The sequence below is a fragment of the Pinus tabuliformis genome, chromosome J, assembly GCF_031772625.1.
Source record: "Pinus tabuliformis cultivar Carrire ecotype Pingquan chromosome J, CPIR1, whole genome shotgun sequence".
NCBI classification, from domain to species: Eukaryota; Viridiplantae; Streptophyta; class Pinopsida; order Pinales; family Pinaceae; genus Pinus; species Pinus tabuliformis.
In genome coordinates this window covers 1,426,711,062-1,426,737,431 of record NC_142295.1, presented here as the reverse complement: position 1 = coordinate 1,426,737,431, position 26,370 = coordinate 1,426,711,062, and positions in this window count along the sequence as shown.

The window sequence follows — 26,370 nt, the reverse complement described above, 5'->3', positions numbered from 1 at the left end:
GTTCTTTTGTAGCACCTGCTGGACCAGTAGCTGGTTCTTATGGGGCAGCTACCTCTAGGTCGTCTATCTTTTGCTCCTCAACAGGTGGTTCTTGTGTAACACCTGTTGAGTCAGTAGCTGGTTCTTGTGGGATAGCTACCTCTAGGTCGTCTATCTTTTGTTCCTCAGCAGGTGGTTCTTGTGTAACACCTGTTGAGTCAGTAGCTGGTTCTTGTGGGACAGCTACATGCTGTACATCGTCTTGGGTGTCTACTTTTGATAAATCAGCAGCTGGTTCTTGTGGAGCAGCTGCATCTTCTGAAAGGAATGATGTCACAAAATCCTAAACATTTTGCATTTCGGTACCCGAGGGTGAGGAAGGTAAGGATTCGGGGTCTGGTGGGGTATGGGGTTTTAGGATAATGGGTGGGGAATTTGGGGTGGTGGTCTCTGTTGCTACTTCAGAAGACGTCCTCCTTCGTCTTCGAGGTAAGGAGGTAGGAAAAACAATGGTTTTTCTTTTATGGGTAGCCTTCTCTAGGGTAGGAGGGACATCAAAAGTGATAGCTTCTTTAATTGAGGCCCTTGTTCATCTTTTTGATGGGGGCATAGTCTTTTCTTGCCTTTTCCTTTTCAGCTTAGCAAGGGGAATGTCATCGTCTGAATCATTGCTAGGGATATGGACAGTGGGAGTGGATGATCTAGGTAAATTATGGGGTGGGGTTAATGCAATGGAGGGGTCAATTAGACTAACTGTCACGGGTGGCTAGGGAATTTCAGCATTTAATTGGGGAGTTTCGGTTGTGCTTGAGAAATTTCGGCAGTTTCTTGAGGATTTTCGGCTGCTGGTTGAGGAACTTCAGTAGCTTCATGGGGGTTTTCAGCTGCTAGTTGAGGAACTTCAACAGCTTCCTGGGGTGGGTTATTAAGGGGAGGAGGATTCTGCAGGGCAAAGCCCCTTTGGATTAAAAGTTGAACCAGGCGATGGTGAGTGAGGGAGAGGAGTGGGTACTTTGCATTCGTGGAATAATGTGACATATTCTTTAGACACCCAAGCAGATAGTATGGCATATTTAATAAACGACCATGTCTTAAATGATTCAACAACACAAAGTCATGCTGGTACACTACCTGGTAACTCCCTTCTCAGGTGAGGTAGTTCTTGACAAACTCTGCAACCTTTGGCTATGGAGGTGGTAACAAATGCAGTGCAACACCCCTGCCTTTAGGTTCGACCCATTCCCCAGGTAGAAGAAAATCTTGCTGTGCATTCAGAATGATGTGTTTACGACTGAACCAACGAATGCCATCGGCTGGTAATCCTGAAACCTGCGCTATATCTTCCTCTGTTACTGGAATTCGCACTCCCTGAACAGTAGAGTAACCTTCCTTTAAATTACGTGCGAATTCCAGGACTTGCTGAGAATCAAATTCCTGGAGCCTTCAGAAATAGTCCACCCAGCCTGCTTGCAGAAAAATTTGATATGCTTCTGGGTGTAATTCCAATAGAGCCATTGAACCAGGTTCATTTCGAACAGCGTTACCTCCCATAGTTACCGGTTCAGTAAAATGCACAATACAGAGCCGAGTTACCGCAGCTGAGACAGAGTAAGATATTGCAAATGAGGTTATGACATAATAAGACAGAGACGGGGTGACGAGACATGGTCGTAGTAAAAATGACGGTGATTGGCATATCAGGTAATGATTGCAAGTTTTTGATATTCCCCCCGACTGCGGCTAAAATGATAAGTTTTGAATGTACAACAATTTTGGCAATCATATCAGAATCTTCTCATTAACTATAGTTTAATATTTACACATAAACATGCATACCTCACGTTTTACCTTCGATTGTTGTGCTGAAAGTATAATCTTGTCGTTAATAGATCACCAATGGTTATGAAAAGGGGTTGTAAGATATGAGGGTATTTATATGAAATGCTTTCTCCAGTGACAGGAGGTCATAGTGAAGGAACACAATTATCAGGATGAATGGCTGATTCTCTCAATGGAAAGTGATATGTATTGGTTGTTTTTGAGAGGAATTGATTCCTCAATTACAAAAAATGGGAAAATTGATGCTTTTTTGGAAAGATGGAAAAGGTTGGTGTTTCAACAATGGAGAAAATGGGGAAAAGTTGGTGTTTAAACAATGGAGAAAATAGGAAAAAGTTGGTGTTTCAGCAACGGAGAAATTGGTGTTTCAGCAACAGGAAAAAAAAAATGTTGTTGTTTAAAGAAAAATAGGAAAATGTTGCTGAAGGGTAGTATGAGGAGATGGATTATGAATTGAGGTGGAATGGTAATGTTTCCCAAACTGAAACCTGATCCTTCTTGCAATGCAATTGTTCCTTCAGCCAGCCTCCGAATCTAAGACCTGCAAAATAATAAATTGTAACATGGCAGCCCTTAACAGGGATTATTAGTTAAGTAATCTAATCTAATAATAATACAAGAATATATAATGTAGAGATTAAATGCAATGAGGGGCAGCAGGCTCCCCCAAAAAGATATAATGTGAATCTTCCATGCAAGTGGCCTTAAAATCCTCCTTAGAAATTGGTTGCTGGTACAGATGAAGCCGATACCCATTTACTAACAATGGAGTTCTAGAACCATCAATTGTTAGGAGCCTTATTGTTCCATTGGGAAAAACAGTATCTATCTCGTAAGGTCCCAGCCACCTTGTTCGTAGTTTCCCTTGAAAATTTTCAAACCTGGAATCATATAATAAAGCCCAATTGCCTTTTTGGAACTGCTTATGCTTAATAGTTTTATCATGCCACCTGGTTCTTTGCTGCTGAATCATAGTTGTTTGATGGATGGCATCCAACCTTTTTTCATCCAATTCCTATAGCTGCTGCAACCTAGATGTCTGTGCATCAGTCAAATCAAGGTTAACAACTAAAACAATTCTTAAGGTTTTGATTTCAAATTCCACAAGAAAAACAACACTTTTACCATAAACCAATTCATAGGGTGAAAAACTTGTAGTGTTTCTCTAGGTAGTTCTATAAGCCCATAATGCCTCAGGCAGTCTTTGAGACCAATTCTTCCTATTCTCCTTCACTGTTTTGTTAAAATAACTTCTATGACTTTATTTGTACTTTCCACCTGACCATTAGTTTGGGGGTGGTAAGGTGTAGTCATTTTATGATTGATATGATATTTTTGAAGCGTAGCTTTAAAACCATGAGAATTGAAAGGAGGTCCTCCATCTGTGACTAGTTCTCTAGGTACTCCAAATCTAACGAAGATTTCTTCAAATAAAAAGGTTAAAACAAATTCTTCATTAGCTTTAATAAGTGCCTTAGCTTCCACCCATTTAGTCATATAATCTGTACAGACCAATATATAAACTCTTTGTTTGGATGGAGGATTGATGGGCCCTACAAAGTCTAGAGCCCATCTTTCAAAGGGTTCAAGTATTACCTGAGGGTTCAGTGGCATTTCATATATATGATTAGGTTGGCCCATTCTTTGACAACTGTCGTAGGCCCTGACATATTTCTTTTCATCCTTAAAAAGTGAGGGCCAATAATAACCCATCCTGAGAATTTTATGTGTTGTTCTCTTATCAGCAAAATGCCCACCACAAGGGCCATCATGACAAGCCTTCAATATATCATAAACCTCATCTTCTCTAATGCATCTTCGCATTTCCTGATCAAGTCCCGTATGAAAAAGACACCCACTTATCCAGCTATACCGAGCACTTTTTTGAATGATCTTTCTTTTCTCCCAATGTGATAGGTGTGATGGTAGCTTCCCTGCAACCAGGTAATTGGAAATGTCTACATACCATGGTGATTAAGCAGATACTGCAAACAAGTATTCATCAGGAAAGGAATCATCTACTGGAGTATTATCATCAGTTTTTATCCGAGAAACGAAATCAGCAACTACATTTTCTTTATCTGGTCGATCCACAATTGTAATATCAAATTCTTGTAGTAAAAATAACCAAATGGTAACTCGAGCATTTGTAACAGATTTATTCATTAAATACTTTATAGCTGAGTGGTCAGCATGAACAAAAGTAGGATAACTAGTAATGTAATGTAGAAATTTATTAATAGCATAAATAACTGCTAAAAATTCTTTCTCAGTAACTGTGTAATTAAGCTCAACAGGGGTCATATTCTTACTAATGAAATAGATAGCATAAGGAAGATTATTCTCTTCTTGTCCCAAGACAGCTCCAATTGCAGTATCCGAAGCATCAGAGGATATATGAAAGGGAAGTGCCCAATCAGGTCCCCTCAGAATAGGAGCTGTAGACAACTGATGCTTAAGTTCATCAAATGCTTTCTGACAGGCATCAGTCCACTTAAATTCAACATTTTTCATAAGTAACACAAACAAAGGAGAAGCTATTTTAGAAAAATTTTGATAAATCTTCTGTAATATCCAGCATGTCCTAAAAAACTTCTTACATCAGTTTGTGTTTTAGGAATAGGAAGGGTCTGAATTACCTGTACTTTGGATGGATCCACTTGAATCCCAAGGAATGAAATGAAGTGTCCTAGTACAATTCCTTCGTTCATCATCATATGACATTTTTCGGTACTCAAGGAAAGATTAGCTTGTATGCATCATTTAAGTACTTTCTCAAGGTTTTGTAATGCATCTTCAAAATTCACACCATAGGGAGTGAAATCATCCATAAATATCTCCAAAGAATCATTAAGAATATCAGAAAAGATTCCTATCACTGCTCTTTGAAACGTTGCTGGAGCATTACATAGTCCAAATGGGAGAACTCTATAAGCAAAAGTCCCCCAAGGACTAGTAAAAGTGGTCTTGTCTTGATCTTGGGGCGCAATTTTGATTTGGTTATATCCACTAAAGCCATCTAAAAAGGAAAAGAATTTCATTCCTGACAAGTTGTCCAACACCTGATCAATAAATGGCAAGGGGAAATGATCTTTTTGAGTGGCTTTGTTTAAGGCTCTATAATCTACACGCACTCTCCATTTCCCGTTTTTCTTAGGTACTATTACCAACGGAGAAACCCATTCACTATCAGATATGGGGTATATAAACCCTGCATTAAGCAACTTTTGAAGTTCTTCCTTAACAATTTCCCTCAAATTGGGATTCATCCGCCGCTGGGGTTGACAGACTGGTCGGGCCCCTTCCTTAATATAGATACGATGAGTAGACAATTCAGGAGAGATCCCCTTCATATATGTGTAGTCCCATGTGAATGCTTCCTTATTTTCACGGAGCATCTTCATTAGCTATTGTGTTTCAGCATCTGATAAATTGGGGTTTATGTTCAATGTTTTGTCAGGTTCGATTTCTACTGTCATGCTTTTAGAGGAGATAGCAGTTGATGTTTGAGGTAAATTTTCAAATCTAAACTTTTCCTGTGTTTCAGGATCCAGAATTGCAGTTTACTGATTAAATGTTTCAGAAGTAACTAAGGAAGGTTCAGAAATAAAATTACTAATTACTTCATCTTCTGTGGTGTCTTTAAGAGTTAAGGCTTGTCCAATGGTCAAAATGTGTTGAGTATCATTATCCTCATAGTCTAACCATACAGAATCATCATTGTTAATCATAGGTGTGGCATGAGGGTACAGCGTAAGCTGCTTAGTTTCACATCCATTAGAAATTGTCATTGAGCCTGATCTATAGCTGATAAAAGCATCTGCTATAGCCAGCCAGGGTCTCCCCAAAATCAGAGGATGCCCCGCCAACTTTGCTTTAGTCTATAGTACAACAAAGTCAGCAAGGTAATTCCAAGATTCGACTGAAATGATCAGGTCTTCAATGACCCCCTCTGGTTTGATTGTGGAATGATTAGCTAATTCCAGGATAGTTGGTGTCTCTCTAGTTACATTTTTCAACTGTAACAGCTGTGCAGTTTCAAGGGTCATAATATTTATAGCAGTACCTAGATCTACCAGAACTCGTGAAACAATAGTTTTTCCGACTTGTACTGTGACCGTATTGTCACCAGGATCACCATATTTTACAAGAGGAACTTTTCCTGACATTAAAGCAGCTAGATCACACATCACATGAACTTTAAGGGGATCTTTAGCCTTCCTACCAGGTTTCTTGATGCAAATGTCTCTGACAGTTTTGGCATAGATTGGCACATCTCTGAGTGCTTGTAAAAGTGGAATTTTAATGTAAAGATTCTGCAGTTCCCCTAGAAGATTAAAAACAGGTGGCTCAGGTGTCTTAGCAAGAGCTAGACGTTCCGGGAATGGTGGCTCTACTGTTTCAGCAGTTTTATTAGAGGATGGCTTGACTGTTTCAACACCCTTATTCGGTAAATTATTCTTTTCTGTCTCTTCCTTATCAGAGTCAGAAGAGGTAATATCATCAATGATCAGCTCAACTATTCTCCCGGATCGTAAATGAATATCATTACATTGCACAGGAGATGTAGGTAGGTTCTGAATGTCGATGACTTGCACAACTTTATTATTATTATTAGGGTTAGGGTTTGGTTGTATAGGCAGCTGAGGCTTCATGGTCTGATTATTCGGTGGAGTACCTGACGGGAGAGAAAGTTGTTGCTGGAACTGAGGAAATTGGTTTGTGAATGGAGTTTGTTGTGCTCTCCAGTTTGGGTTCCATTGGTTAAAATAGGATTGCTGTAGAAACCAGGGAGTCCACATTGCAGGGTCTACAAAGGGAGGGTTTGTTTGCTGCATGGGTGGGAAATTCATTTGATTAAAGGGTAGGTATTGAATTTGATTAAAGGGCAGGTAATTTGCTTGATTAAAAGAAGGATAATTATTCCAACTATTAAATGGCATACTAGAGTTCGTACCTTGTCCCCGTGGTTGCCATTGCCTCCTTTGTGTCAGCAGATAAACTGCTTCAGCTTCCTCCTCAGTTGGTTGTAATGCTGCCTTTATCCCTAGTAAAGAGGGGAATTGTTGAGTTTCATGGTCCTTCTCACAAATGGTGTAGATTGGTACCCTGTCCAGTGGGCATTCCCTCAGTGGCTCTTTTTCTCTGCATTTAGGGAAGAAAATGGCCAAAGCAGCTTCTGTCTCTGCCTGCTTTTTAACCTACAAGGTATCAATCTATGAAGCAAAAGAACTTAACATTTCAGTTTTGAATTCCTCAAGTAGATTACCTATTTCAGCTCTTGTTGCTACTCCACTGGCTGATTTCTGGACCCTTGAATAAGTACTATCCCTGCTCTTTGATTTATTTGCAACTCCTCTTGAACACCTCTTGCAGAGGTTAACGATTTCATCATATGATTCTTTAGATATATCCCCTTTACCAAGCATATTTAACATATCTAAACAATCATCCCTTACCCCTTTCAATAATATTGTTTTAAGAATATCTTTACTTACATCAGGGTGCTCAGATCTCTGCAGATTATACTGGAGTCTTTCCACAAAGTCCTCTAGATTTTCATCCTCCTTCTGAACCATCTTGAATAATTCCTCCCTTTTTTCTCTTGTCTGGCAATAGTCTTGGTATTTGGCCAGAAATTTCTCCTTCATCTGATCCCATGTTGTGATCACATGACCTCCCAAGCTCATAAACCATCTTAGTGCATTTCCTTTTAATGTTGCTGGAAACAACTTCAATTTTTGAGCATTATTAACATAATCATAACTTCTACACAATATATCAAATTCGAAAAGAAACTCATCAGGGTCTTCAGAGGATAAACCATGGAAGTTAGGTAGGGCTGAGAGTGGAATATTCTTCATAGGAGTTGTACCTCTGGAAAGTTCCTCAATAGGGAATTCCAAGGTAGAGAGAGAATTCTCGCCTCTTCCTTCGCCTCTATGTCCTCCACCAAAGATTCCTTCATTGTTTCCATCCATTGGTTGCTTTCTTGTTGCACTTGCCCGGTCTTCAGTGTTTTCTGTTGGACTCTCAATGTCCTGAACTGGTTCCTCAACTTCAATATCCTCTATTGGTTCTTCAATTTCCTCCACTGGTTCCTCGGTATGTTCTACTATTTCTACAACCCTTTCAGGTCCCACTACTTCCTCTGTTTGGTAGTCCATTTGGAGAGAGTGCTGAGTCTGTGGCCTCCGAGAGCTTAGCCTTTGGGATGTCTCAGCTTTTGAAATAATCTCATCGATGAAAGTTTTTCTTCCTCCTCTTCCTTTGCCCTTGCCACCTGTAGGATTAGTTTTCTTGCGTCCTCTCATGCATCTTGCATATCTACAAGAAAATCATCAGTGCTTTTAAAATCTATAATTTCCTTCCCCGACAACGACACCAAAATGTTGGTCACTTTAATTGCTTATTGAATTAAACAACAAAGTGCTACATAAATTGTCAACCCGAGGAAGTCTTGTTATTTCAAAGGAAACTGCGTACTATATGTACTCAATCTTAAAAGCAACAAAAGTTTTAGTAAAGACTAGTCACACTTTGCTTTAAGCAAACTGAAGCTCCACTCTGTGTTATAGCAACAACAACCTATTGCAGACAGCTACCAAAGAATGCTTAAAAGAAAGGAATCTAAAGAATCAATCTGCACAGGAGAGTGTTGGCTATGCTGTAACAGAGAACAGGACCCTATTCCCGGAGCGGGAACCTTCAACACCTGTTCCTGATTATCAAGCTGCCACCTTGCTCTGTAAACCTAATTGCAACACACATGAATTAACTGTGATAAAATAAACGTTGCAGCAATTAATTGAAAAGGGAAAACAGAATTTCAGCAAAATGATATTCAAAAAATAGTTCTGTTAATAAAGCATGAATAAAGACACACTTAACACACTGCAGAAGTAAAATGGGTGAATCTTGTGATGAAGGTGGGCCCTGTCCTTCTCACAAGATTCCCCAGGAGACAAGAACTAGAAAAAGATGTTCAAAACAAAATTTTATTCATCCATCAATATGTCATATTACAAAAGGGATTCTAGTCATGTTCCTTCAACTGAGCCTTTTCCACAGTCTGTTCGCCCCTACTGTAGATGTCTCCTCTTTATAAAGAGGAGACATCTATTACAAAAGATTTACATTATAAATTCTATTTTAACCCATTATACAAAAATAGGGAAATCAATTTCCTGTCAACCAAATGTTGTTACAGTAATACTGTCTTTAGATTATGGGTGTTCCATCCAGTGCAACAGCTTCCTCAGTGATCATTCTGGTTCCTCTATTGCTTGTCAAATTTAGAACGCAAATCTCAACTGCTTCAGCTTCGAGATTTACGTGTCGTTCTTACTGTTTCAGCAACTGCAAAAATAGTCTTGCAAACTTCAGGCAGTTTTAGCAACGTGAACTGCACATCATGCTTTAACTGTTTAGCAACTTAACAATTTAAAGATTAACTATGAAGATATCGTGACTATATGCTAAATAATTAAACGTATAGTGATGAGAAGAATCATTGCATACCTTTGAGATAATTGGGTTAAAACACTAACAAGGACTTTTAAATATAAGTTGAAAAGGATGATATCATGGAAAAATATATGGTCAAAAAGGGACAATATGAGGTCCTAACAGGTCCCAGAACAAAAACAAAAATAAGTCATCGAGTGGGAGATCTAAATCTCTAGGAAAACATGTTAAGGTGGTGTGCTGAAAATGCGGAAAGGAAGGGCACTACAAAAGGGACTGTAAATCTAAAGCTCCTGATAAAGGAAAGGGATCTGATGATGCTCCTTCTGTAGGGGCGAAAACCACCTCAGATAAAGGTGGGGATGTGTACTTCGCTTCTTCAAGTACACATGTAGATCATGAGGCATGGTTGATTGACTCAGGTGCATCCTTTCACTTCACTCCCCATAGAGAGTGGTTCTGCAAGTATGAGAAATATGATGGTGGTGATGTCTTCTTAGGGGATGATAGGAAGGCTCGAATCATTGGTCGTGGAAAAGTAAAGTTGAAGTTCCAAGGTGGAAGGGTTAGAACACTTCTGGGTGTTCTGCATATTCCTGCATTGGCCAGAAATCTGATTTCTGTAAGCAAGCTAGATGATGCAGATGTAAAAACAATGTTAGAGAAGGATACCTGCAAAATGGTTCGGCGAGCACTGTTATTGATACGGGGATTTCGAATTAGAACTCTGTAAAAGTTGCAAGGTAGCACTGTTATTGATGGGTGCAACAGTTATGTGGTTCCTGAAAGTGGAGCAGAAAATATAGTTGTCTCTAGAGAGAAGACCATGTTGTGGCATCAAAGGCTTGGACATATTGGAGAGAAGGGCCTTTGTATACTTCATAGTAAAAGTATGGTAGAAGGTATGAGTAATAGCTCACTGGATTTTTATTTCTGTGAAAATTGTGTATATGGGAAGCAGAATCGAGTGAGTTTCCCCTCTGGTAGTAAGAGGGTGAAACAGATATTAGAGCTTGTGCACAGTGATGTGTTTGGCCCTTTGAAAGTTCCATCACTGGGTAAGTCTATGTACTATGTATCATTTATAGATGAGTTCTCAAGGAATATAGGGATATATTTCCTTAAGAAGAAATCTGAAGCCTTTGACAAGTTTAAAGAATTTAAGGCTCTCGTGAAAAATCAAATAGAGAAGAAGATAAAGGTGTTGAGGACAGATAATGGTGAAGAGTTTTGCAGCAAGGAATTTGAAGAATTCTGTAAGAAGTGTGGTATAGCATGACAAAAGACTACTCCATATACACCTCAAAAAAATGGAGTTGGAGAAAGAATGAACAAGGCATTGATGTAAAGGGCAAGAAGCATGCTCAGTGGTGTCGGGTTAGGACAGGAATTCTGGGCAAAGGCGGTGGATATTGTATGTTACCTGGTAAACAGGTCACCTTCATCAACATTGGAGGATAAGACTCCACAAGAGGTATGGACTGGTAAGAAACCCTCTCTTTCACATCTAAGGGTATTTGGATGTGATGCATATGTACATGTTCCAAAGGAGAAACGAACCAAGTTGGATAGTAAATCTGAAAAGTGCATCTTTATTGGGTATAAACATGGTTTAAAGGGTTATAAACTTTGGAACCCAGTAACAAGGAAGGTTGTGTACAGCCGAGATGTGGTGTTCAGAGAGGTGAAAGATGTTATTAAACATGATGTTCAACCAAAGGAACTTGAGAAGATAGAGTTTGAGCTAAAGGAGGAACAATCAGACTCTACAGCAGAGGAGGAATCAGAAAATGAAGAGCCACAAAATTCGGCTGTGAGAAGGTTAGTTCGAGAAAGAAGGTAGCCAGAAAGGTATAGTCCTTCTGCTTTCTGTTCAAATTTTGCTTTGTCTGTTACTGATGATGATCCCAGAACTGTGAAGGAAGCAGTAGATACAGAGGATGGAAAACTCTGGAAAGAGGCCATGGCTGATGAAATGGCATCTTTGCACAAAAATGAGGCTTGGGATCTGGTGGAGTTGCTAGCTGGAAGGAAACCCATTGGTAGCAAATGGGTGTTCAAGAAGAAGACAAATGTAGAAGGAAATGTGGAGAAATACAAAGCTCGATTGGTAGCAAAAGGTTATTCCCAGGTGCCGGGAATTGATTTTGGTGATATTTTTCCCCCTGTTGCCGAGGTAACTTCTATTAGATTACTTTTATCTGTTGCTGTTGCTTTTGATTTTGAGGTAGAACAGATGGATGTGAAGACAACATTTCTTCACGGGGATTTGGAAGAGGAGATATACATGAAGCAACCTGAAGGCTTTGTGGTGAAGGGTAAGAAAGAACGGGTATGCAAATTAAAGAAGTCTCTGTATGGGTTAAAACAGTTACCAAGGATGTGGTATTAGAAATTTGATACATTTATACGGGGACTTGGCTTCACCAGAAGCAAAGCAGATCACTGTGTATTTTAAATTAATTGGTGACTGTGTTATTTATCTGGTCTTGTATGTGGATGATATGTTGCTGGTTGGAAATGACAAAAAAATTATCCAGGATTTGAAGACCCAATTGTCCTCCAAATTCGAAATGAAAGATCTTGGTGCTGCAAACTATATTTTGGGCATGGAAAGTAAAAGAGATCGGGCAAAGAGGAAGCTCTGGTTAAACCAGAGGAAGTATGTCGAGACAATACTGCAGAGGTTTAATATGAAGGATAGTAAACCGATGAAGGTTCCTATTCCTGTAGGTGTGAGGTTATCTGCTGAATAGTGTCCCAAGACACAAGAAGAGGAAGAGGACATGTCCCATGTTCCATATGCAAGTGTAGTCGGTAGCCTGATGTATGCAACGATCTGTACTAGACCAGACATTGCACATGCAGTGGGAGTATTGAGTAGGTTTATGTCAAAACCAGGTAAGGAGCATTGGACAACAGTGAAGCGGGTTTTCAGATATTTGCGTGGCACTAGTGATTATGATTTGTGCTACCAAGGAAGACTAGGATTGGACAGAGTGTTGGATATTCATGGCTTTGTTGATGCAGACTGGGCTGGGGATCTGAATCAGAGAAGATCTACAAGTGGGTATGTGTTTAACCTATTTGGAGGTGTATTCAACTGGATGAGTAAGAAACAATCTGTAGTGGCACTATCAACTATAGAGGTAGAATACATGGCAGCCACTCATGCAAGCAAGGAAGCAGTTTGGTTGCAGAGATTGTGTTCAAGTATGGGGTTAGTACATGAAGCTATAGGGATAGACTGTGACAGCCAAAGTGCAATTTTCTTGGCAAAGAACCCTGCATATCATTCAAAGACGAACCACATTGATGTTCAGTATCACGTTGTGGGGGATATGATAGAAGACAAAAAGGTGTTGTTGGTAAAGGTGGACACTTTGAAGAATACTGCGGATGCATTGATAAAATCTATGAGCTCTGAGAAGTTCTCTTAGTGTAGAGAAACAATGGGTGTTTCAGGGCTGGAAAAATGACTGAGCTCTCTTGTGGCCCCCTGTGGAAAGAAAACAACAAGTGGGAGAATGTTGGCTTGTGTTATATTCTTTCCACGACTAGCCCACATAGTTAATCGGGGGGGTAGAGGGGGGGACAGAGCACCCCCTTCGTTGCGCCGATTGTGCAGCAGGGGGGGGTCACAGGGGGTTTGAGGTGTTCCCATAACCCCAATTTATGGGCTCTGAGGCAGCGCCCTGGAAAATTTTGGTTTTGGACCCTATGTTAGGTTGGGCGGACCCACCTATGGCTTTGTGCATGATTTTCGTACATGTTTTTTGGATGCGATGGTTTTCGGTCCATGGCACTGGATGCTTCGGCATGTATAAATATGTATTGTAACATTGAAAGGAACATAATGACAAAATCAAGCTGGTAGTCCAGGTTTTGGGATCCAGGGGAAAATCTTTGTGTATATGTGTTTTATGTGTTATGCTCTCGCATTGTTTATTTTCTGTGTTTTAGAATTCGCATGCAAGTAATTTATGTACAGGGTTAAAACCTACAAATGTTGTGCGTCAAGAAAGAGTTCCTTTGTTTTTTTTTTTGCACAATGCCACTTAATGCATACTATTTTGATGCTCTAGCCTTGAGATTACTTTTAGGCTCAGGAAACATGCTAGCTATATTTTATGTAAACTCTACTCTTTATTTCAATTGAATAAAGATGACATTTTCATATATATATATATATATATATATATATAATTGTTTTTGTTTGGCTAAGAGCTTGGATGTAAAGTAAAGAAATAGGAAAAAACAACAAGCAATCAGATGCATTAACACAGGTCGATGATGATAAATACATGAGAGAAAGAAAAGGCGCAATATTTTTTTTTAATTTGTTTTTAAATGTATAATAAATTTGTCTTTGGAACTCAATTGGTGATCACCAAAGATAGAATACAAGTAATAAACCCCTAAGTATACTTTAGCAAGCCCCAAGCGGTACTTGTACAACACTGATCTAGTTCACTATGTGTCACTTGTATAAAACTGACCTAGTTCTGTGTCTCTTGTTAAAAATTGTATAATGAATTTAATGTCATGAAAACTTACTATGTAAAAAAATTGTATAAATAAGTTTGATGCGATGAAAACTTATTATATTTAGATTATATAAATTTTATAATTTAAATTTAAAATTCTAATACATATATATATATATATATATATATATATATATATATATATATATATATATGATTAAATCTAAATCATATAAAAAATAAAATTAAACAACAACTAAAGGAAATATAACATTTTATTGCTCATATGATTTATCATATTTAAAGATAGTAAAACAATATTTTGAATTTTAACAAAGTCAATAATTGATTTATTTTTACCCGTATATATATATATATATATATATATATAATTAAATCTAAATCATATAAAAAATAAAATTAAACAACTAAAGGAAATATAAAATTTTATTGCTCATATGACTTATCATATTTAAAGATAGCAAAACAATATTTTGAATTTTAACAAAGTCAATAATTGATTTATTTTTACCCATTATTAATCAAAATTTAAAATACTTTTAAAATTTATAATCAAATTAAATTCAACTCACTGTAATTAAAGCATATTGACTCTATTTTTATTCATTGTTTATTAATTTTCAAAATATATTTTAAATCTACATTCAAAATAAATTGAATTGAATACCCATAAAATTCCAAAATATTCTCTAAATATAAATCTACATTTAAATGTCATTGCATAAGGCATATATGATGTCAAGATGAAGTGGGATGTGATTATTGGAAATAATACTGAGAGCGGGGGGGTTAATCAGTATTAGCAACTTAACAATATTTCATTTCCTTAAATAGATTTGTATATGCTACTTATGTTAATGCAACTTGCATATATATGCAACTGTGTTTAGAGCAACCAGTGTATACCTTGTAAACTTATTATTTAGTCAGTTGATTTTTAATCTGTGTATCAGAACCATATAAGCAGTAACAGGTATAGCAAAAACAGAGCAGACAATCACACACAAGAACACAAGATATAAGGTGGAAACCCAATGTGGGTGAAAACCACCTGTTGCAATTTGTCTCTATCTTCTTTTAATAAGAAACTTTGTGGGACTTTGGGGGGGAGGGGGGGGAGGTGGGTTAATCAGTATTAGCAGCTTAATAATATTTCATTTCCATAAATAGATTTGTATACCCTACTTCTATTAATGCAACTTGCGTATATACGCAACTGTGTTTAGAGCAACCAGCGTATACCTTGGTAACTTATTATTTAGTCAGTTGATTTTTAATCTGTGTATCAAAAACATATAAGCAGTAACATGCATAGTAAAAACATAGCAAACAATCACAGTGAAAACCACCTGTTGCAATTTGTCTCTATCTTCTTTTAATAAGAAACTTCCTTTTACAATATTTTTATACTAGTGCAGTCTTATACCAGCACGCAGGCTTCTACTTGCAGAAGGCTACAACCTTCTCTCGTTCTCCAGCTTCTCCTGGAAGGGAGCTACAACCCCCTTAGCTCTTGTACTAGCTGATGTACTAGTACGTAGGTGCTGACCTACAAAAGGCTACAACCTTCTCTTTTCTTCCAGGGACCACGTTTCATAAATTTTCAGACTGGATCCATCAATAACATCAATCAAACATCAAATATATCTGCATCAATCAATCTCCTTTGCACCAACCAAAACTGAATCAAACAATCACTTTTCTGAAAGTTGTAACCAGAACACAGTAACAGTAACTAGAACCCAATGCAGAACCCAGAACACTGCAACAGCAAATAGAAGTAGCTAAAACATATTTTATGAGACGTACGCTACTTCAATGTGTTGAACCTGCGTTCATACACTGTTATCTAAAGGCAGACCTACGTATACGCTATTTGAAATGTCAAACCAACGTGTATACGCACCTTTGCTATACTGAACCTGCGTACAGATCTGTAAAAGATGATTTAACCTTTACAACTATTCAGACATCAGTTATACCCAGATCTTCAGATTTACAGATTATGACATGCACCAATAAAAGATAAAAACCAAACAAAGATACTTCTATTCAAGCTTCAAGATCTTGACCCATCAATAGAAATTTATCCTTCTTCAATCGCTCAGGTTCCTCCTTGATTCAAATCCAGCATAACCCAATGACTAGTAATCTAGAGCTTGCTCTTCATTAGATATTCAATACTTGAGTACCTTTGCCTAATGATCTCCTTCTCCTTTCATAGTCTTAGGCCTTACTCAATACCATGGTCCAAAATCACTTAGAAGTAATACCTAGGACCAAATACCTGGGGTCACCACTTTAGTCAGGATACCTTGGATCAATACCACGGGTCAAAATACTAGGGACCAAATACCACGGACCAAAACCAAGTTTTCAAACATGTACGTGCTTTTCCTTGCGTGAAAGTGTGTGTATACGCATATGTGCCTTTTGGTCTGCTAGCTTGCGTGTATACGTGGCTTGGTCAAGGGGAACCTATGTATACTTCTTTTTCTTTCATTCTGTGAGCCTAAACTTGATCTGTCATCTAAGTGAGTTTCCATCAAGGACAACACCTGTGTCATAGCGCCAAACCTATGTCATAATGCCAACAGTGATGGGCTCGCCATGTGATGGTTTTTACGTACTTCTCAAGGAACCTAAAAAAACTTTCTGCCAAATTTTTTACCACATAAATCCAATCTTGTAAAAATAATTGATGGAGCAAAGATATTTTCAAAGTTTGACTCGAAATATAAGAAAAAGATGAAATTATTCCAAACATCTATCAAATTTCTTGGTCATACGGTTTCAAATGGCCAGATTGTACTACAGCAACATGCAATTGTCTTTGCAGAAAACTTTTTAGACAAGATTAATGATAGGACTCAGTTGAAGAGATTCTTGGGCAGCATTAACTATGTAAGTCACTTCTATAAAAAGTGTGTTGCAGACAAAAAGATTCTGAATGAAAGAGTAAAAACGGATTCAACATTGTGGTCTTAAAGGCATACTGAAGTTGTAAGGAAAATCAAAGCCAAGGTAAAAAAAATTGCCTACACTTCATGTTGTAGATGATGATTTACCAGAAAATGTAGAATAGATACAAGAAATATTGGATGGGGAGTTGTTCTTAAGCAAATAAGAACCACAGACACCAATAAAATTGAAGAAATCATCCAATTTGCATCTGGGACTTGGATGGAATCATAAATAAATTATGCAGCAATTGATAAGGAAATTAAAGTTGCATAATGCATTAGAAAAGTTTGAAATATTTCTAATCAATAAGAGATTCCTATTAAGAACTGATGCCACAGCAATGAAGAAAGTTTTAACAAAATAGGTGAAGAATGCTAGTGAAGCAAAATTTTCAAGATGGTAGACATTATTTGCAAATTTTGATTTTGATATTGAATACATTAAAGGAGCAGAAAACTCAATTCTAGATTTCTTGAGCCAAGAACATTTGCGAAAGAATTGGCAAAATGTAAGCGAGCGGGAAAAAATAAAATCAAGTGAGTGAGAAAACTTAAAATCAAGAGAGCAGGCAAGAACAGGTGAGTGTGGTTGAATAAGTTCAGAATCAAGCGAACGTGACCAATGTATGGTAATGGCCAAGAACAAGTCAGACTGATTCTTGACAACATGGCTTAGAAAAGATACAAGATGGAGTGGAAACCTACATGACAACTTTGCAATACACAAGTCTTAGATCTAAATATTCAACCTAGCACTGCATTGGTCCATCTAGTACCTGAAATTCACAAAAGGTCCACATCCACAACAAAAATATTAGACTTTATCTTTCAATGATCTATTCAAAAATTAGTCCAAGAATAAAATCATTTACGGACTTTATTTGGGGATATTGTTCTTGTTTGGAAGCAAATGAATAATAGAAGTGGCATAGTACATCAATATTTTAGCCTCGAAAGACCCAAGACTCATAATGAGTGGCGAGGATGGAATCCTAATCTCAAATTTCCAAGAACTAATTATGATTATAACTAGTACAAAAGTTTATGGTGAGATCTGTTATACAAAGATAATCCAAGAAAAAGTTATACTACATTGGTAAATTTTGGGTTAGTAAACACTTTACTTTCCTGACAATATCCTGAATGGTTGTTAGGTTGGTGGAAGGCATTTGGCCTTAATCAGAGCATGGTGGACCCTTATATAATTGAAGTTGAATATGAATCTCTTGAAGTCCCAATCTCAAAAATTAAACATTTGCATGAACGAGAAGTCATGGATGAAAGACATGCAATTAACACTTTTCTTTATAATCATCATCAATGGCTTGTCAAGAAGAAATTTCCTATACAAAATCTACAAGGAAGACCTATCATAATCCAAAAAATCCACTCAAAATCTTGGGATACATTGTAATATGATCAAATATTTTCAGATTATAACATGCATTTTGACTAGGGAGAAGGGTGTGACCTCTCCAAAAGGTATCATTTCGAATCTGTCCATGTTTAATTTCCACATGATTCCTCTAGGACTGAGAGGAATTCTCTGACTAAAGGTGAGGATTGACCCACATCCTAAGGAATCTATGAAAAATTAATCCAAAGAGTCGGTATATTCTGTCAAAACCACCTACTTTTAGGATGATTCCCTTTGTACTATGTCAGTAACTCATGATCTTAGGAGATTCCTCCTACCCCCTCGTAGATCTATAAATAAAAGAGGAGAGGTTCATTCTCCTCATTTGGAGTTAGAGTTTGTCCTAAGTTTATTTTTTCCTTGCAACTGTGTGTCAAGAGATATGTATGAAATTTAAATAGACTCGAATTCAGACAGGTAAAAAGTTTGGAAAGCTTGTGCATGTGCATGAGAGTGCATGTGTGAACCTAACGTGGTCGAACTCCTAGGAAGAGTTAATTCTATGTGTCCATATTATGCTTTGTAACCTTATTTCTAGATATATTATAAATATCAACTTTGGTGTCAGTATGTGTTCAAAGTATTTCCTTTTGAATGCTTACATTATTTCTTGAGGTTCATTGGAATTTCATTTGAGGTTCACCAAGATTTCTGTGAGAATTCCTTGTTGCTCGTTGCATTAAGGTCAGAGAAGTCATGGCAAGCAAATTATTTGAGGAATTAAGGAACTTGTCTGAAGGTTTGTGTACGAGCTCACGTACAAGTTCATGTAAAGAAAGAATAAGAGTTTTAGTCAAGATTTTGTCTTCCTCGAAGGAATCCTATGACAAATAAATTGAGTTTCATTCAAGCTTCAGTCTTCATCAAATGAAGTCTCTAGCAAACAAATTGGTATCAAAGCCACAAAATTTGGGTACACTTTATTCTGAAATCATGGAGCAAAATTTTAGATCAGTGTCTTTTAGAAATTTTAAAAACATTGAAGAGTCGTCAAGCTCAGGGCTTGATAGTTTGTTTGATAGTTTCCGAAAATCCTCTGTGAATGACGTTGAATTTATAGAAGTAGTTGAATTTAAACCACAAGCTACATGGAAATTACCAACCATTTCTCCCTCTAGCATTTATGTTGATTAAATAGTTTTGATATTAAATTTATCAATAGAGTCATAGTGGAAGAGTTAGTCTCTCAAGTGAAACAAAATCTTAGCATTACTCAAACCATATCACTCATAGATCCCAAACAAATATAGAAAGAGGCTCAGAAACATGGAACAATTTATCTACATATAGGATGCATAAGAATTGGGTTTTCTTCTTCGATTAATAAAGGTATAAATGTCTATGTCCTATGCACTGTAAGATACCTAACACATCATGAGTTTATTGGTTCTTTAGTTGGAGGAATAGTGGCTCAGTTGTCTAATGGTCCTATTTGGTTTGATTGTTATCCAAACTTCTGAGTTTATACTTTCGATGAACATTTAGGAGACATTCTTATGTTGGGAATCAAATCTATTGGTTTTGATATGAAATTGAAACAGACCAATATCGCCATCCAAACCCATGAATGTTTTAGACATAAAAATACCATGTATCCTATAGCGATACACACTCCAAGTCAAGATTCGCAATCCAATACTCTAGTTTTAACATATCTGTCAGATCAGAAGATTGAACATCAGGTTATCAAGTGGGAGGATATTTCTTTGCCGAAAACCTGGATTGTTGATGTCCCAAAAATCCCAAAGAAACACTCTATTACTTTTGCACTTATCAAAGAATCCACTTCTTCCACCATTTATTCATTCCCTCATAATATCAAACTATCTTATTCTCATAACCAACTAGCTATCTTAGCCTAATCACTAAACTACTCTCCTTACTTTATTATTTGCACCGTTGTTCTACACCAGCTTCTTTATCGAATTTCACATCCAAAAGTGGTGAGAATTCCATTTCCTTTGGGTGCAAAAACCACAATCCAAGAACAAATCTTCATCCTCCTAGTTCAACTACACAGGAACCATGTACACACCCCCAATGTGGAGATATAATCTTTCCTCATGATGATCATATCTTATTGATGCATTGTTTTGAAAAGGAAGATCCCAGGCTTACAGAAATGTTCAAAAAATTAAGGAAACTCGGTACTCATAGATATGGCCTATGATACAAAGACCTACAAGACGATGAAATTCCAAAATGTAGATTTGAAAATCTGCTCCCTCCGGGAATGCAAAAACCTGTAACCCCATAAATGAAAAAGTTATTTTCTCTTATGAGAGGTTGTTATAAGTGGCAAGTTGATCCCAAAATGGATTAAAAAGATGATAAACTGGGATTTGTATACCCATCCACATACAAAATAATTTAATGCCTAAGTTTCTGATAATCAGAAGAGAATCCTAACAGAAAAATGGAAAAGTTATATGTTAGAACAAAAAATGTTGGATGTCTTTCTATGAATGGAAGAAACAAAATGAATGATTCTATTCATATGATGGATAGTGGGGAAGAAAAGCACTAAATTGAAGCTATTTCTCCAAAACATCAATGGAAGACTCTAGATGGCAGAAAAACAGAATATAAATTCATTTTACCCCCTTTCAAAGGAATCGTTCTTGAAGAAGAAAATAAACAGTCAAAAGCAAAGCCCCTTTGAGTTGAGTAGAAAGCACAATTCATACTATTAGTGAATAGTTGAATTGGATTAATAGTGCCTTGAGGGGTATGGAAGCAAATACTTTTGTTACAAATGATTATGCCTGCAAAATGCATACCAATAGCCTTGAAGTGTTGATAAATTAGATTTCTTCTTCTACAAATGAAATGAGTCTTTTGGTTTTAGAAATTAACGATGGGGTGAATGATACTAAAAAGGTTGTTTTTAATGTGAAAAACAAATCATAAGAAAACTACAAGGAGTCGCATAAAAATTTGGAATCTACTTTTGAAATGATGGGAGAAATTTTAGTAAACGTGGATGAGAAAACTGAATACATAAAGAGGAGACTGGCAAAGAAGAAAATAGAGAAAATCACCATTTCTCATATTATCTCTCATACTAATCCTCATATCACAATTGTAGCCCCACAGAAATCCACAAAAAAATTTCCAATCTTATTTCTTAAAGAACAGCCTGAATCTTCTTTGAAGGAAGAAAAACACTTCTTGGTAAACCAAGTTCTACCTATTAAAGAATTAGCACCTGACCTCCAAGGCAGAGGTAAAATTCCATAATCTCAAACCTTTGCTAAATATTGGTATCTAGAATGAAACATTGATGACGTGTCTGTTGGTCGGATTAGACAAGTGTAGGGTAAAATGCTTGTCTCTTATAAAATTATGTGCATGAAAGGAAAAAGTGAAATAGAGGCATGAAAATCAATTATTCAATGCTTTACTGGATCTTTGTTCAAGTGTTGGGAAGCAAAATCTTCTCCTACTTTGGTAGAGAAAATGGAAGAAGAAGTTATGAAAGATGAAAATGGTGATATAATTTACCATGATGAGGGTCTTTCTATGAATAATATGATAGGTGATCTTACTACCTTTATTTTAGAGCATTGGTATGGTATTGAAAAAAATTGATGATAAACATGCTCTAATTCTCATGAATATGAAATGTAAGAAAATGTCCCATTATGATGAATTTCACAAAGAATGGACCCAGAGAGTCAAAGAGGTCAAATATAGTAAGAATGTTTTGTGGAAACAAGTTTTTTTGGTTGTTATACCAAGCAAGTTTGTAGAATATCTGAAAACACAAGAAGCATTCAAGCAACCTTATCAGTTGTATGCAAGGGGTCAAATTTATTCTTTGATTATTAGTGCATTAGTAGGTTTATGGGCTAATATGAAAGTTAGCAAATCAATATAGAAGATGTCTAGGCTACCTGACAATAAATCCATTTGTGGAAAATATGGGTTAATTATAGATGATATTCTAAGAATAAAGAAAAAGGACAAAAAGATCCTAATGAAAATACAAAGATATAGAACTAAACCAAAATCATATTCAAGGAAATATAGTTCTACAAGTAAAGAGTACAATAGAAGAGAAAGAACCCACTATTATTCCTGAGAGGATATTAAACTCAAGACTCACAAGATGTAGGTTGCACAAACAATAGTATGTTGGCTCTATGGACAATTAGGCTATCTTTCTAACAAATTCCCACAAGGTGAAGCATCAAAGAGAAACAAGGGAAAATTTTTAGCACAAAGAGCATAAAAGAAGAGGAAACAATGAAGAATAATCCTACATTGTAATAGATGTGGCTCAAACGAACATGATACAAATCATTATCCATGACCTCCTTTCATTAAAAGAGAATAAGTCCATATACTACAAGAAGGATGTTGCTCTTCTAGTTCAAAAACTTTTGATTTTGATTATAATACTGATGAATTGTTTGAGTTGGAAGAAGAAGCACTAATGATTGTAGATTCTTACATCTGCAAAGATCCTAAAATGTGCAATTGCAGTATTGAAGAAGATAGTGATACAAGCAGTGAAGATTAATATGAAGGACATAGCTCATGAGAAAAATCAAAAGTTTTCATGGCCTAGGTCAGAGAAGATGGAGATACACAGATGTTGGCACAAATTAAAGCATTACCAGAAGGAGACATGAAGGCATCCCTACTAGAACCATTTCTTAATACTATGGAAAAAGCTCACAAGATGCTAGAATCATCAAATAAAAAACCTTTATTCATTGATGACTCTTTTAAATAAATACTAAATCATTCATGAGATATCACAAGAATGAAAAATTGCAGCCCTTGAATATGAATGATTTAGATAAGCAGATTAACAATTTAAAAAAAGAGGTGAGTGAGATTAAACAGAAATTGAAAAGGTTAGAAGAACAAAGAGATGAGGAGGATGCCTATAAGATAGATCAGTGGGAAAGACAAGAGATTAGGGCATTAAGGGATCAAGTAGCTATTCTACAACATCCTCCTTTAGAGGATGTATCTAACATGGGAGAAAATCCCAACATCAATATGTTCCACATATCATATCTTGAAGGGATTAATTGTAACACCCCACCCATACTTACTCACTTTTACAAGCTCACCAAGGTAAACATGAGACAAGAGTTACTATGAATGACCCAACATCTAAGTTCCAGTTATGGAAGTGGGTTCCAATGTCGTGAAAATTTACTACAACCTCCCAGGGACACCTTATCACCCAGATCTCAGATAACCTCCACTGATGATCTTTCCCCGAGATGCATCTTTATTTTTTACCAAGATTTACAGCCTAGCCACAGGCATTCCAAAAGGTACATGTGGCCAGAAGGCTCCAGCCACACACACAAGTCATCCTCCATGCAACTATAATTAAAATTCCTCAGTTTTGTGCCTATGGTTGCAGATTCAGTGCCTGAATTTTAGGGCTAGCCTACAAGCCACTGTCCAAAACTTTCCAAAATCAAGTCTAAGATGATCATAAGCCTACATAATCTATACTTAGGCTTATATCTTACCCAAAAAAGAAAAACACATGACAAACATTTAGAAAAACATATGGTAAACATAGTAGTTATAGGTCAAGAATGCATATATGTTCATTGTCTCATTAATTTTATCATAGAATCATAAATAAGACTCATTGACCTCTTAAGCTAGCTACAACAAAAATTGTTACCTCATACATTCATATAACCATTCAATCACTTATCGAATCATGAACAAGATCCATAACAATAACACATCATTTAATTATGCCTATAACCAACATTTAATCATAATGAATCCATGACAAACCAGTCATAAAAACAACAAAATAACCAATACATGTTTTCATTGATCTCAATAAGAAATAACATATAATAACCTATGCATAAGTCCAACCAATTCAGGGACTTCCACTGTTGAAAATGTAGCAAGAAGATCTCAGTTTGACTCTTCCTTGCTCAAACTAGAGAAAATTCAAATTTCTATTTCATCAGAAATCTTGGAGGTAGTTAACTGAGGTGACATGGCACTTGTCACTCATTTAAATCAGTTAATTCGAGTTAGGGAAGCTCGAGTTCAGTTCAGTATGTTTGATATCTAATTTGTAGCAATCTATTTCAGTTAATTTGAGTTATTATTAGTTAAACTAGTTCTAATTGTGAGAAGAACTAGTGGAGGTCAAGTCGTGGAAGTGGAACTTCAACCACACTCAGTGGTAAACCTATTAACTGATCAATCAACCCAAAATAATTGTTGCATGCATAGAATTCGAGTTACCCATTTGAGATGGAGATTCCAAGGTAGTGTACTATCAGTTGTAGCATATTCCATCGTGTACAAGTGGTGCATGCAGTCATAAGAAGGACCTAGAGGAATTGTGCAATTCAATAGTGGGAAATTCCTAAATAATAGGTGCCAATTTCCCAGAGGAACAACACAAGGAATAGGAGTCAGTCAATCAAGAAGAGGGATAGACTATACACTTGCAACATGTGCTCAAGCTTGAGCAAGCATATGTATTTCATCTCTATTCTCTAATTAATGAAATATAGATAATAAGAGATTTTGAGTAGTTTCTTTCCCCAAGATAAATATCTTTGCATGTGTGATGTTTCCTTTTGCATGTCTATGATTTGTGCTCTAGATGGTGAATTAACTTCCACAAATTAGTAGAGTAGCTTCAAGTGTTGTGATTTAGTAAATTACATGAGAAGTTTTGAATCTACACGTTAAGTTATACATGGTATCAGAGCTGGAACCACTCTAGAGAAGAGAATTTGAAGTTTTCATTGTATGAGGCTCGAATTTGAATATCAACGTTGCAGGTTTTCTTCAGGACTAAGAAAATGGATTTCAATGGACTCAGGCTAGAGTATGCCTTGGAAGTCACCTCAGAATTTGTTGCATGGAATGACCGCATGGAGGAAGTATTGGATGAAAATGAGCTACTATAATACATCAATACAGATGTTGCAAAGCCTCAAGCATCTCATGCTCGGAATCTTGCTCAGTGGAATAAATATGTGGGAAAGGAGAGGAGAATCATATTGGAGGGAGTACATGATCATATTGTCTTGAATATCCATGGAAAAGAAACTTTGTTTGCGATATGGAAAACACTAACAGAATTGTTCGAGAATAGTAGTGACCATAAGAAGTTGGCACTCAAGGACAAGCTTTCAAGTATCAAGATGCGAAAGCATGACATAATTCTGCAGTATCTGAGCAAGTTTACACAGTGTCATAATGAACTTAGCGAGTTCATTGTTAATGTCTCTGAAGAAGACATGGTAGCTCTACCCCTTTTGGGACTTCCTAAGAGCTGACATAGCTATCAAGATTCGGTAAATGGTAGGGAGAAACTACCAAGTTGGGAGTGCTTATGTTCTGACCTGGTACTGGAGGAAATAAGGTGGAATACTAGAGACGAGACTTCATCCAAGGGCGAGGATGAGGAGAAATATGCCTTGGATGGAAAGGTAAAGAAATGGAATTTAGGGAAGAAATCCCAATCCAAAACAGAATCTAGTCAGGGGGCAAGAAGAAATACTTCTCCAGAATCAAGTGATTTCACTGTCATGATTTCGGGCATTATGCCACGAAGTATCCACACAAGAAGATAAGAAAGAAGACCTCAAGAGGAGAAACAGGTGAAGCCTTGGCTTCATAGTCCGAGCTTGAATTTACTCTCATTACATGCATGGCCAGCCAGTGATGGGAAGCATGTGGTACCTGAACAGTCGGGTGCCTTGTTCCATATGACGGGGAGTAGAGATTTTTTCAGTTATTTGGAGGAGAAGGATCTCCATATGCACATCAAGATGGGATATGATGGAAGGTACAATGTGATTTGGATTGGTACAATCACCTTTCAGAGGGAGTCGGGCTCCCCTCTAAGACTCAAGGATGTGATGTTTGTTCTGAATCTAAAGAAGAATCTTGTCTCTGTTGCTTTTTTGGAAGATCGTGTTTATGATGTGATCTTCAAAAAAGGAAAGGAATTATTGAGACACATAGCCACGGGACGAGTGAAGAAGATCAAGGTTTGTGTGAACAACCTCTACAAGCTAGATGTGGAGGATTGTGTTGCATTGGGCACAAAGGCGGAGAAGGTGCAAAGTTGTGATATCGGTGAACTTTGGCATAAAAGACTTGGCCATTTTCATCATGGTGCTTTGAAGATCATGCAACAAATTACCACAGGCCTCCCCAAAGGAGCACTAGA